Source organism: Hyperolius riggenbachi, chromosome 3, assembly GCF_040937935.1.
Source record: "Hyperolius riggenbachi isolate aHypRig1 chromosome 3, aHypRig1.pri, whole genome shotgun sequence".
NCBI classification, from domain to species: domain Eukaryota; kingdom Metazoa; phylum Chordata; class Amphibia; order Anura; family Hyperoliidae; genus Hyperolius; species Hyperolius riggenbachi.
This window is the reverse complement of record NC_090648.1, coordinates 469077183-469095165: the sequence shown is the minus strand read 5'-3', so window position 1 is coordinate 469095165 and position 17983 is coordinate 469077183. Positions and strand designations below refer to the sequence as shown.

General features: G+C 46.3%; 1 protein-coding gene across 4 annotated transcripts in view; it reads left to right on the top strand.

Moving 5' to 3' along the window:
• SOX5 (SRY-box transcription factor 5) overlaps positions 1-17983 on the top strand; it is a 369889-nt gene that overhangs the window by 102527 nt on the left and 249379 nt on the right. The window lies entirely within an intron of this gene.

Sequence of the window (17983 nt, the reverse complement as noted above, 5' to 3'; positions counted from 1 at the left end):
GCAATGTGGGAACCCCCGCTCTCTCACACACACATGCATGAGTACTACAGAGCTGCTTGTCTTCAGGAGCACTCCGGCTCCTGAGGACTTCTGAAGCTTTCCGCGGCGTAAGATTTGAACGGGGGAGATGGTGCTGGAACAAGGGGACCAGAAGAGGAACGAGAGGGCTCTAGATGAACCTCTCCTCAGGTAAGTATCTGTTTTTACTATCATTATTTTAAATAGGCTTAGGTTTGCTTTAAAGCAAATCTGAGGTGGCGCTAAAAAAAAAAAAAAAAAAAAAAAAGTTAGATACTGGCCTATGTATAGGGAAAGCTCTGGATCCCATAGAGCCTTCCCAGTCCTCTCCCTGTGGTCTTGCTCCACTGCTTTCCCCTGGTGAAATTCCATGCCTCTGGGACTCCGCAGAAGGCGTCGGAAGCACTTGTGTCCCCGAGCGCTTCTGAAGATGAGCGCATCCACACTGCACATGCGCGAGGCCAGGCCTGCTAGTCTTAAGAAAAACATGGGGACGCAAGTACTTCCGAAGCTTTCATGAGGACTCCCGAAGGCATATTTGAACAGTTGGTCGCATAGTAGAAGCAGGCTGAATCCTGTCAGCGCGAGCCAGAGAGAAGACGTAGCACAATGCTAATGCCGGGCAGGGCACTCGCTTGATCGGAGGAAGCACAGACCACTGTGCATTGACCGGGGGGCATTTGGGTCAGGTAAAAAAGAAGGCGGTCATGCTTTACATGGCTCTGCAATTCCTGGGGGCACTCGGGCAGTGTTTGTGTAAGGGGGGGGGGGGGGTAATACTTGTATTATACATTTGGCGGGGGGCACAACATTTATGGTGACTCACATAGAAGCCGACACCCCCACTTTAGGGCCACTTTTTTGGACCCAAACATTTGGCTTCTATGGGAGTATATACGGTACTTGTTTACCAGATAAAAATAATTGCTTTTTTTATTTTATGCCCGACAGTTACTCTTTAATCAGAAAAGCAATTTAATCACATTCTGGATTTTACCGACTTTTTAAAATATAGGCATGTCACTTCCAGAATTTAGAATAAGCTATGCTTATGCTGATAGTAAACTACCTGCAGCGCCTGCTAATGTCTGGATGTATTTTTAGTGCTGCGTCAGTGTTTGCACTCCTCTCCCCCTTTGTAAATGGTCACTCTCCACGCCATGGGCGGATCTCGTCATCACTGCAGCAAATGCAGAGTAAACAGCATGACCTAAGGAGGAGTCAATTCTGTAGTGTAGACAGTAGTCACAGGAGGACTAAAAGCTGCACCGATTGTTCAAAACTGCATTTTAAGTTGTTATGAGCACACTTCAAATGAACCTGAAGCAAAGATAGGAATAGAAGTTAGGTACTTAGCTTAGTAGAGGGAGGTCTCTGGATAGTACCGAGGCTTTCCGCATTGTCCTTGACCCCCTACTGATCCAGCTGGGACCGTCTAAACCAATCCAACAAGGGATTCTCTGATTGGCTCCCATGTCCGTGCTCACCTCCGTCTACAAGCACTGCCGTCCTCCCAGTAATGTTTAGCCTTGGCTGTTTAGTTATGCAGAAATTTCCTCCCCGAGCATTCTGGGAGACTAGATGTTATGACTAAATAAACATTCCGCAGTGATGCACCTTCCAGCAGTATACATGTTGCTACCAGTGATACATTTCAGAATGTAAATCGGGGTCAAGGAAGCTTTTACAATGAGCAAAGGCTGACTAAATTATTTATAAATGAATATTGTCAAAAAAAAATGCAATTTTATTATTTTACAGTATATTTTAGATTGTAACAGGGCCCTCCCTCTCTAGTGCCCCCAGCTTGATCATGCAATCTCATTGTTGCCGCCCCCCCCCCCAATACACCCCCCCCCCCCACACACACACACACACACACACACACACACACACACACACACACACAGCTGTCAGAATAGGAAGGACTTGACCTATTGTTACCTAATGCCTAGTACACACCATACAATTTTGTGTTAGATTTTTCTGGTAAGCCGCATATACATGCCATACTTCCGCAAACGACGGGTCCGCCAGACCCACCTGCTCGGCGGACGTTCTGCTGACAGTAGCACATGTGTACACGCTGTCGGCATACTGATAAGGCTGTATCTGAACGATCCGCTGATCAGAAACCGCCTTATCAGTCTGCAGACAGCGTGTACACACGTGCTACTGTCGGCATAACGTCCGCCCAGCAGGTGGGTATGGCGGACCCGTCGTTTGCGGAAGTATGGCGTGTGTACACACCTTTAAGGTGCGTACACGCACTCCATCCGGAAACGACAGGTCCGTCGGCACCTCCCGCTGGACGGACGTTCAGCCGATAGTAGTGCGGGTGAACGCGCTGTCTGCAGACTGATAAGGCTGTTTCTAAACGATCTGCTGAGCGGATCGTTCAGAAACAGCCGTATCAGTATGCCGACAGCGCGTTCACACGTCCTACTGTCGGCTGAACGTCCGTCCAGTGGGAGGGTCTGACGGACCCCTCGTTGCCGGATGTTGTGCGTGTGTACGCACCTTTTAGATTTTCTGTTAAGGGGCCCATACACCTAACGATTTTCCCGCCGATATAAAGCAGATTCGATCACTGTGATCGAATCTGCTGTGAAATTGTTGCGCAAACACTGACAGAACGATCATTGTCCGTCCGAAATCAATCGTTCACATCAATCCATCCGTGCGTTTGCTCGATCGCCGGCGGGTCGGGAGTGCGTCGATAGCGGCGTTTGAAATGCCTGACGACCGACGCAGTACAGCGGCAATACATAACCTGATCCGGCTGGCGCGTATCCCCGCTGTCACCACTGCTCCTTCTCCGCTGGGTTCCGGACCGGCTGGCTTCACTTACTTCCTGTCCCGACAGGAAGTTTAAACAGTAGCGCGCCCTCTACTGTTTAAACTTCCCCGGATGTGAAGTGAAGCCAGCCGGTCCGGAACCCGGTGGAACAGGTAGTGTATGCGGGGGCGGCGGCAGCTCCACAGATTGTGATCGGTTTTATGCTGGGCAGACACGGTTAGTTTATGCGCCCGGATCGAGCCAGCGCGTCACCGCACGTCCGAGTGGATCGATTCCCGCTCGTCCCTACAGGCATGCCTTATCAGCCGCTTGATTCCCCGCTATTGTCCGCCCGCGGGAATCGAGCGGGGAATCTATCCGGCAGGTCAACGGACCTGTCGGATATTATTAATCGAGCTATCAGCGGCTCGATTGATAAGGAAACAAACTAACTGTGTATGCCCAGCATTATGCTGAAATCAATTCACAATCTGTTTGCAGTAAAGGCAGCCATACGATCCCTCTCTGATCAGATTTGATCAGAGAGGGATCTATCTGTTGGTCGATCTGATGGCAAATTGACCAGTGTATGGCCACCTTTAGATTATTTTCTGTAAAGTACTGGTAGAGACTGGTCATTATCTCTGGTGCATTGTCTTCTGGTTATCTCCTGCTGAGTAGAACAATGCCTAATTTCTGGGCAGATAGATGGTTAGATAATTTCCAACATGTTGGAAATTATCTATCTGGCAGGTAAATCTAACAGAAAATTGTATGGTGTGTACCTAGCATTATGCCGGGAATACACGATGCGTTTTTGCATTTGTCTTTGCCGTCGTTTTCGCTTTCGATAGATTCTACTCTCTATTCACTGCTCGATTCTCCTCTCGATTCCTTATCTTTTCTTATCAATTTACATTCACTTGAAAGAGGAGAATCGAAACGAAAGTAGAATCGACCAGATCCGACGGGTTGAAATTTATCTATCGAACCCATTTATCTAAAGTAAAAACTTAAAGTGTATTCCCAGCATTAGACAATCCGCTCCACTACATGACCTTGTTTGTTGTTGTTAACTACTTCTTGGACTCTGCTCCCTGTATGGCCTAATGTGTGGTACACACCATGCAATTTCCCATAAGATAGGTGGGTTGATAGTTAAATTCTGACAGATCCAATCGGATTTCCGGTCATTTTTCTGATCGATTTTCTGATCACTTCTATGCAAATCTGACAAATTATCTATTCGACGCATCTATCTGATGGGAAATGGAATGGTGTGTACCAGGCTTAACTTATGTCAACCCCTTAATCTATTGTACGGCTCTGCATAATATGTTGGCACTTTATAAACACAATAAAGTACCTGAGATGAGAAAAAAAAGTTTTAAAATACCTGGGGCTTCCTCCAGCCCTCTTCAGGATGAATGGTCCCTCGCTGTCCTCTGCTAGGCGGTCCGCTAACTTCACAAGTCAGAGCAGTCCGGCCACGTGCACGCCTGTGTGTTACTGCGCATGCACAGAATTCTCCCAGCGCCGGGAGCGGGATGGGGCACACGGCTGGACCGTGCATGCGCAGTACGCCCCGACTTGTGAATTTAACGGATCGTCTAGCGGAGGAGGAGGACGGCAAGGGAACGATCAGCCTGAAGGTATGTAAAAAAATAAAAATGTTTTTCTGATGTCAGGTTCTCTTTAAGGAGAAATTGGTCCCTAGGCAAGGCCGTAGCTTTGGGTTCCTCTAGTTGCCACCAGGCATTTTTGGTCCAGTACCGTGGGAGCAGGAGGCCAGAGGAAAGGGCAGCCACCTAAGCTGCCTTTGCGGTGAGCCGTCTCTGCAGTCTGGAGCCCTCCTTTAAGGCCCGTGTGTACGGTGTCTGTATGTGAGAACACAAGGCTTTCCCTCGGCAGTGCTGGTTGCAAGTTGTATTCCTGAAGCTTGTTATGAACCTGCTCTCTACGGCAGGCGATTGACAGGCCCCAGTGCGTTCAGCATTCCTGCCATAGCTGTGAGTTTTAATACTCCCCGTGACGGAGCTATGAAGCCTTTGTGTCGGCAGCCAGAGGTCGGAGCCCAGTGTTTGGAATGGGTTTGTGTACTTTCGCTATGACACAAAAGCCTACTGTTGCAATAGTTTGGCACTTTGCGTTGTTTGCGTCCCGCTGCATTGTCCTCCACAACAAAGGAAGGAGAGGAGGGGGGATTAGGTTACTGTTTGCACTGCGAACGAGCGCGGCCAGCGTGCGGGGGACGTGGGCTGACTTGCTCTGCGATGTGACTTGTTGCTGCTGATCGGAGAAGGGGTGATCTGAGGCTCCCATCCGTGGAGCCGGCCCCCCTGTTTTTCCATACACAATTGTTCTGTTGTCGCGGCGGACGTGGAGATGTTTGTTCTCTCTACGCTTTGTGTACTGTAAACTCCCGGCTGACAAAGGGAGGAAAGAGTTTGCTTTTGTTTGGTGTGTAACTAGTTCACCTGTAGATTGTGCTTGTAGGTGTTTCCTTCCCATAACCCCCTTCTCTCCCACACAGCCATCTTGGCAGCCTTATTTATCCATATTGTTACAGGGCACATAGTTGAGGCGGACATTAAAGGTCCCCATACATCTAGCACTGTATGGGCAGACAGACTTAAAGAGAAACCGTGACCAAGAATTGAACTTCATCCCAATCAACAGTTGATACCCCCGTTTACATGAGAAATCTATTCCTTTTCTCAAACGGATCATCAGGGGCTCTGTATGGCTGATATCGTGGTAAAACCCCTCCCACAGTGTGACGTCAGGACCATGGTTCTGACATCACACTGTGGGAGCCTTGTTGCATTGTGGGAAATAACACCTGTTTCCAGCTGTTTCCAAGCGCCAAAAAAGCAAGCAGCAGCTACTAAAAAAAGCAGATTGTTACTTCCTCTCGCTGTTAGGGCGGGCCCTTATTTTTAACGGCTTTTGGCAGCTTCTGGCGGTGTGCAGCATTTTTCACCCCCGCAGAGTGACATGGAAAAGGGATCTCAGGTGCTACATGCTGCTTCTGGGATCACCTGAGCGCCGGGCAGACAATGGGAATCAAAGGGGGGGGGGGAATCGTGGCATTTATGTGAATGGCGGTAAATGACTGTACTGGCGCCACCCATTCTTTTGAATAAGCATTGCGGCTGAAGCTTACAGCCCAGGAACGTCCGTGTGAACCTGCCCTAAGCTAGCCATACACCCAAAGCTGCTGCTCTGTACGACCCGTAGAGCCGTGTAATCCAACTTGCACACACAGCTTATCCCTGCCATTTTGAGCTGCGTCCAGTGGCGTAGCTAAGGGGCTATGGGCCCCGGTGGAAGTTTTACATGGGGCCCCCCAAGCACTCTATACATAACAATTGATACGGCGCACCAAAACCTGCCAATGGCAACTACAGTGTCAGAAATGCAAGTAGGGGATGGGGAACAGCTTGTTAATAATGATTATTATCATTCAAAGCACCTATAGAAGTGATTATTACCAGCACAGGGCCAATAGAGAGCTAATATTGTGCCTGAGGGAGGGCCCCTCTGACCTAAGGGCCCTGATGCGGTCGCTACCTCTGCAATCCCTATTGCTACGCCATAGCCTGCATCAGTGCGAGGATTGAATATAGTTCCATGAGTATAACTTATCAAAATGTTCTTGCTGGGTCTCTAGTTAAAAAAAAAAATCCCTCTAGAGCACACTACCACTGCTGTGTGTGTGTGTGTGTGTGTGTGTGTGTGTGTGTGTGCGTGCGTGCGTGCGTGCGTGCGTGCGTGCGTGCGTGCGTGCGTGCGTGCGTGCGTGCGTGCGTGCGTGCGTGCGTGTGTGTGTGTGTGTGTGTGTGTGTGCGTGTGTGTGTGCGTGTGTGCGTTCGTGCGTGCGTTCGTGCGTGCGTGCGTGTGCCATTGTCTTGCCCACTGCCATCAGAGATCCAGCATCCTGGCCTTTATTCAGTTCACTTTTACTCCTAAGTTTTCTCCTTGGACATTATTTTTCATCTTCTGTTTAAGATGATGTTGCAGCACTCTACAACTGGAAAAAAAAGTTCCAAAAAGTAGGTTAAAAAACGCTGTCAAAATGATTATTTTTTTGTTTGCTGGTAGCATAAAGGGAATCTGTAAAAAACCTCCTACCCTGCCCTTGAGGGGGGGGGGGGGGAGACCGACCTACCGCGGTAGGGCGAAGTCTCAGAATCGTGATGAGGCTTCCCCCATCCTCTTCCGTCTCAGAGATACAGCGCTGGCAGCCCCCGAGCACCGGCAAGGTAAATATTTTTTGTGTTACCAATTTTCTTTAAAACGCATTTTATTGATAAGGTGTGAAAATATCACCTAGGAGAAAACTTAGGAGATCATAGGAATTGAATAAGGGCCTGTGTGCACCGTCTGGTGGTGACATCCCTGTTTACAACTCTCGCCATGGCCGCCCAGATCTTTGTATACAGCCATTCTACGTAGGGGATCCAATTTTAGTTTTTTTTCCATTCCACTTTGCGGGTGAACCGATAACTGTCTTTGTGTTTGTTAAAGGGGCAATATGGCTAAAAATTGTAAAATTTAAAATATGTGCACACATAGAAAAATAAGTACAATGAGCCATAAATTACTTTTCTCCTATGTTGCTGTCACTTACAGTAGGTAGTAGAAATCTGACAGAAGTGACATGTTTTGGACTAGTCCATCTCTTCATAGGGGATTTTCAGCAAGGCTTTTATTCTTTATAAAGATCTTCTCTAAAAAAGGATTTAAACAATGATGCTGGCCAGCCTCCCTGCTTCCTACACAGTTTTTTGGCAGTTGGACAAAGCAACTGCCATTCACTAAGTGCTTTTTAAAATAAATACATTCCTGAGAATCCCCTATGAAGAGATGGACTAGTCCAAAACCTGTTGCTTCTGTCAGATTTCGATTACCTACTGTAAGTGACAGCAACATAGGAGAAAAGTAATGTATGGCTCATTTTACTCTGGAAAAAACACTTATTTGTATATATTTGCACATATTTTACATTTTACAATCTGTCGCCATAGTGCCCCTTTAATAAAGTTATTCTTTAAACTTAGCGCTTTTTTCTTCCTTGCTTTACCATTTAGCTGCTTTTCCTCTTAAACTTGCTACGGGACCCTGACATGTGCAGCTACACGCCGGAGGCTGGTGCAAGCGGCGGGATTGCTGGAGCGAGAGGCGCTCCACAAAGGACGAAGGCGCATAGCCTTCCGATTGGAGCTGGAGATTGCGTCTGTTCAGGAGACCCCATTAGCAGAGGTCGGTAGCAGACATTAAAATGAATCGCGAGCGCGGCACATTATCTCGCCTTTATGAATATGGACAAACAAAAGCGGTGCGAGTCTTTGAAAAGCGAGAAGAAGAGAGAAATCCGTCCAATGCAGAAGTCTCCTCTCCTCCGCCTATTGTTCCATTGTCTCGCAGAGGCCATTAAAAGAACAGCAGGTTGCGGTGAAAATTTCATTAAGCCTTTGTTCACTCATTATGGCTGAGCCATATTCATAGCTTGGCTTTTTATACAGGTTTTTTCCCCCCTCTTTTAAAAAGTGGAGGAAACGCTGTTTTTTTTTTTTATTCCTCTCAATGCAAACTGGTGAACAAAGTTAAAAGTAAGGGAAAAAAAAATTGAAAGAATGGCAAGTGATGAAGAGCACAAAAAAGGGGTCAGTGGGTGACGCAGGCGCGGGGCGCATCGATGGGCATTAACAGGGCCTGTTTGGCGCACTCTCTCTTCTCTCGCGCTCTTAGTGAGGTATTCATTTACATCTGTACAAACGCCTTGATTTCTGCAATTAAGCCTTCCGGCGGGTGCGCGTTTCGCTTCTGTGTTTTCAGGGTAAATATCCTGGAGTCGTTGGTTGCCACGTGTGCTCGCGCTCCTATTCCTCTCTGGTTTTGCCCTCTAGCGGAAACCCGCTGATTCCAGAATTGTGGAGAGACAAATGCAGAATCGCAGAATATATGTATATAAGTAGGCTGTATCTTCTGTATGCTCAGATTTTAGCCTAAGAGAGGGATGGAGGCCTCTATTGCTGACCTCCTGAAATCGCTCACCTGGCGCAAGTACGATGCTTGGGTCCTTAAAGGGCACCTTACAGAGGAACAGTCGCGAAAATCATAACATTTAAAACACATACAAATAAGTACGTTTCTCCTAGAGTAAAATGAGCCATAAATTACTTTTCTCCAATGTTCCCATTACTTACAGTAAGTAGTAGAAACCTGACATTAACGACAGATTTTGGACTAGCCCATCTTCTCATGAGGGGGGGGGGGGTTCTCATGGTTTTCTTTATTTTTAAAAGCACATAGTGAATGGCTGTTGCTCCGTCCAACTGCCCAAATAGTGTGCAGCGAGCAGCGAGGCTGGCCAGCATCTTTGTATTAATCATTTTCACGGAATGTCTTTATAAAGAATAAAGGCCATGCTGAGAATCCCCTATAGAGAGATGGACTAGTCCAAAACCTGTTGGTAATGTCAGATTTCTGCTACTTACTGTAAGTGACAGCAACATAGGAGAGAAGTTATTTATGGCTTATTTTACTCTGGAAGAAACGTACTTCTTATTTGTATGTGTTTTAAATTTTAAGATTTTCGCGATGGTTCCTCTTTAAGTGACTTGTGACATGATGAGATAGAAATGTGTATGCACAAAGGCAAGCATACAAATAACTATGATGTTTTCTTTTTCTTCCTGAAAGAGTTAACATTCAGCCATGGAAGCGATATTTTCCCTCCAGTCATGACCCAGTCGAACGACAGCATTTATCACTGATAAGACATTACAGCCATAAAACAACTTTTTTTTTTTTTGCAGAGAATGGCTTCTGAGAGCTGTGGATAGATAAAAATGAAAATAGTTCATATATTTTAGCTCTCTGAGATACAGAAACACTGTCATTGAGAAGAGCTAAAACAATAAATTTACTATTTTAGGCTTTTAAACATAAAATAAAACTGTGGGATATCTACAGTGTATATATTTATTTCATCAGTTTATTTTTACTTAAGGTTCACTTTAAAGAGGAACTTTGCTGAATACAACATAATGAACATTTCTTATTTTTTTCAATATTAATTTATAATTTATTTAGTCAGTCTTGCCCATTGTTAAATGTTTCATTTTCCTGATTTACATTCTTAAATTTTATCACAGGTGGCGACAATCTTACTACTAAGAAGTCATAGGTACTTCTCCATTTCCAGATAGAGGAGCTGTAGGAGCAGTTAATGTGGAGATTTGCAGACAGGAGCAGCAGATAATTGGTGGGAGGAGCCAGCTTACAGATGGACAGGAGTAGCGGAAAAGGAGTGGAGGGGAGTAAGTGTGCAGATTTGCAGACAGGAGCAGCAGATGAGGAACTGTGGGAGGAGCCATCTTACAGATGGACAGGAGCAGCAGATAAGGAGTGGAGGGGAGTAAGTGTGGAGATTTGCAGACAGGAGCAGCAGATGAGGAACTGTGGGAGGAGCCATCTTACAGATGGACAGGAGCAGCAGATAAGGAGTGGAGGGGAGTAAGTGTGGAGATTTGCAGAAAGAAGTAAAATACAGGTTGCGAATCATAAGGCCCAAAACATGTTTTTTTCCATTTTTGAAGTTCATTTTTTATTGGTGCCTGTACAATGGTTGTTATGTAATTAAAGGGTTACTTTGACATTTTTGTGTCTCTTGTGATTTCTATATCATGAAGTTGGCATTTCAGAGATCTCACCAGTGAAGTTGCCAAACAATCCAGCAGGGCAGGGGAGCTTCTGGTAATGGGTTTGAAGATGTGCAGAGCTGGGAGCTCGGGCTAGCAGTGATCTCGCCACCATACTCCCTGAGAGCTGTAAGGCTCTTCGGGTTTATTTTCTGCATTCTCCTCCAAAGAGTAATATCAGTTCTGGCTTTAATCCGAGCCCCACAAGCGGGACATAAGAATTTATATGCACAGAGCTGACCGATGGGCACCGCCTATATGGGCCCCTCTCACCGCCTGGCACACGCTATGCCATGAACACTAGATAGAAATGCCGGTGCCGCCTCCAGTGCCTCCTCTGTTCCACCCATTAATTCCACTAACAGCTGATGCTTTACTCCTGATGGGAGCGAGTGTCAGCCATTTTATTTGCCTTCCTATAATCAATACCGTTAAAGTCATTGGCGAGGACAATCGTTTAATGGACGCAATTCTCAGGGCACAGTAAATTATGATGCTTTACCGCCGATGGGTTAATTGCTCGGCAGTCACTCTCGCGTTGCAGCAAAGAAAAACGATCATCCAAATTACAATGTTTTTTTGTTTCAAGGCGGAGAGGAGGGGGGAGCTGAATTCTTAGATTAGGAAATAAACTTCCCGTGTGTTTGTGTGTCTTGTGCAGGTGATGGCTGGAAGACCTCAGGGTCAGAGTTCATCTGTCATTCTACTAAAAACTGATCTTCATACCCTTCTTTTGGGATAAGTGATGACTCCTTTGTTTGAGAGTGCTTAGCGACCACTGAATTTGGCCCTACCCAGTCAGTTTTCAGCAGTGTGAGAAGTCCCAAATTACCAGGTGATCAGTGCCGGTGTTGTGTCTGATTACGCTGCCTGAGGATTTGCGCTGCCCCGCATGCGCAGTAGGAGACTGTGTGGCCACATTTCCTATAGAATGATGCTGCTGGAGGTAAAATACGAAATATCTCCGCTCCCACACCTCTTACACTCCCCAAATTTTCAGGGTAGAGAGGGGACCCCCCGAACTACCTCTTAACCAAATTGCAGCCCCCGAGACCCGCCGGTTCCCGAGATAGATTTATCTAATCTACCTCCTGAACCAGTGGGTCTCGGGGGGCTGCAATTTGGCATAGAGGTCGTTCGGGGGGTCCCCTCCCTACCCTGAAAATTTGGGGAGTGTAAGAGGTGTGGGAGCGGAGATATTTCGTATTTTATCTCCAGCAGCATCATTAACTTCACACTGAGCATGCGTGCTACTCAGTGTGTAAGGGAGCTTCCGGGCAGCGCAATCAGACATTACACCGGATTGTCCTCTTTCAGAAAGAACCCTGGAGATATCTGGTCTGCTGGCTTTAAAACACCCCCGAAGAGAGAGGAATATGGAGGCTGCCATATTCTTTTGCTTTTAATTAATGCACATTGCCTTCCTGTCCTGCTGATCCTCTGCCTCTAATAATTTTAGTCATAGACCCTGAATGAGCCTGCAGATCAGAGGTTTCTATAAGGAAACTTCTGAGCCTTATAAAAAATAAAAATAAGCAAGATCTACTTAAGGTGGCCATACACTTATAGATTTGCAGCAGATTCGGCCATCAGATAGATTTCTGTCAGCTGCCTGTCAAGTAGAATCTGACAGGAATCTATCTGATGTGTGCCACACACTAGGAACAGATTTCCAATAGATTTCAGAATGATCTATATTGGAAATCTATCTAAATGCATTATTGCACTATTAGATCCAATGCATCTCTATGCCAGCAGCAGATCGACCTAGATTTTCCATCCTGTCAGATCAAATCGATCAAAATCGATGGCAAATTGATCGCAAATCGATTGGCTGATTTGAAAGAATTTATTTCCGATCGATCGATGGCTGCAATCGACCAGTGTATGGGCCCCTTTACCTGGGGCTTCCTCCAGCCCTTGGCAGCATATCTTTCCATCGCCGCGGTTCCGCTCCCTGCTGGTGGCCCGGGGTTCCCTCAGTTGCAGATGCTGCTTGGCATCTTCTGCGCCGCTCGTGATCGCGCTCATGTGGTCTGGAGCTTTCTGCCCAGGTGCAGTACTCCTCCTGCAGAATGCTCCAAGCCACGTGAGCACGATCACAAGCAGCGCGTGCTCGCGCAGGCAATGTCGACTGGCATCTGCAATAGAGGTAACCCCGAGCCACCGGCTGGGAGCAGAGCTGCGGCGTGGGACAGATCGGCTGCTGGGGCTAGAGGAGGCCGCAGGTAAGTACGTTTTTTTTTTTCAAAAAAATCGGACTTTCCCTTTAAGCTACATACTCATGGGAAGATCTTCCACATTCGCGTATTTCGGGGACAAATAAAGGCCAAAGAGACTTTGAGCGCTCCCGGTAATTAACACCAGGGTCTATGGGGATCGGTGCGATCGTCCATGATGTGGTCTGTCATGCCAGTCATTCAGAGTGAATGATCCTCATGGGTAGTCGCGAAAATGATAGTTTATCGTGAAAAATGATTTGCTAAAATTGTGTCATGAGTGTGGTCCTTTGTAAAAATGTGGTAAGATTAGCCACATGCTTGTTTCAGGAGTGTGATTCAGATACTACAATGCTAATAAGATTAACAGGACTGCCAGGCATTGGTGTAAAAGTAATAAATATTCCATATACCTCTCACTCAGGGTCCGTTTAGGCAAGCAGGGTATATTGACCCTCAACGTGTGGTATATTTGGCTGCAGCAGTGTCTGAATAACACCAGAAACAAGCATGCAGCTTAATTTTGTCAGATCTGACATTAATGTCAGAAACACCTGATCTGCTGCATGCTTGTTCAGGGTCTGTGGCTAAAGTATTGGAGGCAGAGGGTCAGCAGGACAGCCAGGCAACTGGTATTGCTTAAAAGGAAATAAGTATGGCAGCCTCCATATCCCTCTCACTTCAGTTGTCCTTTAAAAAATTATTTCCTTGTTACAATTTACTCCACAGAGATGCTGCAGTGTGGTGACTTCCTGGTATGCTGGGAGGACAGAAAGGGTTAACTTCCTGTGTTTAGATATTGCTCAGAATTGGCGGAGAATTAGACAGGCTGTTCTCTATAAACTCACACACACACGCCCTTTCAGTGCCCAGAAACACCTGCCAGAGAGGTAATCCTGCCCCCCACTCGCCCTATCAGTGCCCCAGAAACACCTGCAAAGAGGTGACTCCTACCCACAACCCCCCCCCCCCCCCTCACACACACGCCCCTATCAGTGCCCCCAGAAACACCTGCCAAAGAGGTGACTCCTACCGCCCCCCCCCCCCCCACACACTACACACACACCCACACCTACACACACCTACACACACACACATCCACACCTACACACACACACACACACCACACCTACACACACACACCCACTCGCCCTATCAGTGCCGCAGAAACACCTGCCAAAGAGGTGACTCCTGTCCCCCATTCACCCTGTCAGTGCCCCAGAAACACCTGCCAGAGAAGTGACTCCTACCGCCCCCCCCCCCCCCCCCCCACACCACACACACAACACACACCTACACACAAATCTACACACACACACTGCCCTATCAGTGCCGCAGAAACACCTGCCAGAGAGGTAACTCCTGTCCCTCCACTCCCCCATTGGGTACCCCAGAAACACCTGCCAGACAGGTAACTCCTGTCCCTCCACTCCCCATTGGGTACCCCAGAAACACCTGCAGAGAGGTGACTCCTGTCCCCCCACTTGCCCTATGGGTGGAGAGGGATGGCCGCACCTAACCGCCGCTCCGTGCAAGATAAACTGTGCTGACAGGAGATTCCGTCAGGCGTGTAATTTGTATAATTGCAGCCATGCTCAGTGCCGTTTACGGGGTAATCCTGTAGAAAATCTTTATACAAGTTTCCCGTAATCAGCCCCCGAGGACATAAACCGCAGATACAAAGTTATAACGATCCGGGGCCTTGTCTGTGCAACCTGAACCGCGAGGAAGGAGGTTTGTGCATGATTAGATTGCCTGTCCTGGCACAACATAATTAATGCTCCGGCTAGTTAGACGCTCTGATCGCGTCGCCCGCGGCCGTTTATCTTCACCGCGGAAAACAATCGCACTTAACAAGGGAGCCTCGCTACAACCACAGAGATGGCCTCCATTGTCTGCCGCGCGGTCTGTAAACAGTTAAACCGTCGTAGATTTACTGAAGCGGTGAAAGAGGAGAAAGAAAAAACAAAATTGAGTTGTTTTAATGAAATTATTCAGCGGGGGAACCTTGTTCTTGATAATATAGAGCTGGCGGGGGAATTATGGGGGGGGGGGGGGGTAGGCCAGGGCAGAGGATCCACTGAGGAAGCCTTGTATAAACCACTGCTGCGCTAGCTGTGGTATATCTGATCTCCATCAGTGGCTATGTGGTGGCAATGATAGGTACAGGTGACCCCTGGGAGATTTTTAGGGATTATACTTAAAGAGCACCTGAACTCAGAACATCCTCTTTGCTATAAAAGAGAAGCAACAGCATAATAACCTTTAAAGAAAAACATTTCTTTGTTACATCTGATACAAATCCTAAAATAAATATCCAGTGTTTCTACTTCCTGCTTTCATGAAGCGGACATAGTGTTAATATCCCGTGCTTACAAATAAGCTCTGCTGTGGCAGTCAGGCTGCCACAGGGGAGAGATCAAATTACAACTTTTGATTAGTCAGAGATGAGGGCGAATTAGACAGGCTTAACTCTCTAAATACATACAAGGTACATTTCGCTCTGTTTTCCTTCTGTCCTGTGCAAGAGTTCAAGTCCACTTTAAATGACACCTGAAGTGAGAGTTATATGGAGGCTGCCATATTTATTTCCTTTTAAGCAATACCAGTTGCCTGGCTGTTCTGCTGATCGTCTGCCTCTAATACGTTTAGTCCTAGACCCTGAACAAGCATGCAGCAGATCAGGTGTTTCTGACATTTTTGTCAGATCTGACAAGATTAGCTCCATGCTTGTTTCTGGTGTTATTCAGACATTACTGCAGCCAAGTAGACTAACAGGGTTGCCAGGCAACTGGTAATGTTTAAATGGAAATACATATGGCAGCCTCCGTAATCTTCTCAGTTCAGGTTCCCTAGAGTCAAACATATGATCAGCATGCTTGCTCAGGGTGTGTGGCTAAAGATTTTAAAGGCAGATGATCAGCCATTTAATGCATTGTTTAAAAGAAAATAAATATGGCAGCCTCTATATCGCTCTCTTTTCAGGTATACTTTTGAACTGAGAGGAATGTGGAGGCTGACATTTATTTCCTTTTAAACAATGCAGATTGCCTGGTTGTCCTATTTAACAAGATTGCCGATTGGACCTTACTGAAGTCTAACCGGATTAGCTGCATGCTTGTTTCTGGTGGGATTCAGACACTACTGCAGCCAAATAGATCAGCAGGACTGCCAGGCAACTGTTAAAAGGAAATAAATATAGCAGCCTCCGTAAACCTTTCACTTCAGTTATAATCATTCCTTTTTTTGTATAGCACTTTTCTCCTGTCAGACTCAAAGCGCTTATGAGGCAGCCACTAGAGCGCACTCAGTGGGCAGTAGCAGTGTTACGGAGTCTTGCCCAAAGAACTCCTTACTGAATAGGTGCTGGCTTACTGAACAGGCAGAGCCGAGATTTGAATCCAGGTCTCCTGTGTCAGAGGCAGCGCCCTTAACCATTACACTATCCAGCCACCGCAGTTATCCTTTTTCATAAAAATATGATCAGTAAAAGCAGCCACTCCCTATCAACATATTATCCAATCCTAATCCAATCCTATTATCAAATCCAAATTGCTGTAAAGTTAAATTATTTTTATTGTATCGTCTGTGGCCACCTTAGGCACAGTGGAGTTATTTTAGGATGTAGTGATTGTTTCTTATTACACTTTTCTGTCGTATTCCACATGTCTGTTTAGGTGGAGCTTACACTCTCATTGTCAAAGTTACATATTATTATTTTTATTATTATTAAAACGGAAATTGTGATTTTTCCACCATCTCTATCTACACCCCCACCAATTGCAACCATAGCGGTAGACAACACCCCAATAACCTCAACCACGAAGGCCCGCTGCTTGGGGGTTATACTTGACTCCGAGCTCTCCTTTAAACCTCACATTGCCTCATTAACCCCACCACCTGCTATTTCCAGCTCAAAAATATATTCCGTATCCGTCCCTTCCTCACACAAGAGGCCACCAAAATGCTTGTTCATGCCTTAATCATCTCCCGCCTAGACTACTGAAACACCCTGCTCTGTGGTCTACCACAAAACAGGCTAGCACCTCTCCAATCCCTTCTAAATTCAGCGGCCCGCCTCATTCACCTCTCCACACGCTCTTCCGATGCAGCCCCACTGTGCCTTTCTCTCCACTGGTTACCCATTACCCAGAGGATCCAGTTCAAACTCCTGACTCTAACGTACAAAGCCCTCCATGAGTTGTGCCCTCCATACATCTCCTCACTAATCTCAAGATATTGTCCCTCCCGCAACCTTCGCTCCTCCCAAGAAATTCTCCTGACCTCTAAGCTGATCACCTCCTCTCATGCTCGCATCCAAGACTTTACACGAGCATCACCCCTTATCTGGAACTCTCTTCCACAGCCTGTACATCATGCTCCAAACCTGGACATCTTCAAACGCACTCTTAAAACACACCTTTTCAGACAAGCTTATAACATTCTATAGCCCTTATTTACTTATCTGTCACAATGTAATCAGAGGCAAAGGGTCACTGCCTCATCCATCCTCCACCCCCTTACCTAGTGTGTCCCCCACTACCCACTAGATTGTAAGCTCGCAAGGGCAGGGTCCTCCTTCTAATGTTTACTGGTTTTGTCACAATATTTGTGCTGCTTGGAACTCTGTTGTACATTTTGTTAGTGTATCTATGTTCCCCTTGTCGTCTTATTGTGCTTTGTAAAGCGCTGCGGAATATGTTGGCGCTATATAAATAAAAATTATAATATCAATGAATATTGTAAAAAGTAAATAAATAAATAAAAAGACCATTTTTATTCATTATTCTCTTAGGATTGCTTTAAGCTGAAATTAAGATTCTGATTGGTGCTCCAAGTAAAACCCCCTCCCTCCCCTTTTGCTCCACATTGTGTTGCTCTTGACTTGCATCCGATTCTCTGGCCCTTATGCAATTAACTTTTTGCTCTTAGGAGATAATTTTTCATCTTCCCTTCACAATAACTTTTCAGCACCCTGCAATTGAAAAAGTAGGTGAAGAGTTACTGTCAAATTTATTGAGTATTTTCTCGCTTGCTGGTGGTCTGAAAGGCATTGACAAGATATGGAAATATCACCTAGGAAAAACTTTGGAGAAAAAGTTAATTGCATATGGGCCTGTATGTCTTCTTATAACTGAATAGTGCTGAAAAAGGCGTTCCCTGGGGAAAAATGTGGGTTTTGTTTTTTCCGCTTAACATTGTTTAATGTTGTACATTGCCGACATTATGTTCCATCTTCAGTAGTTTCCCCTTCTGCT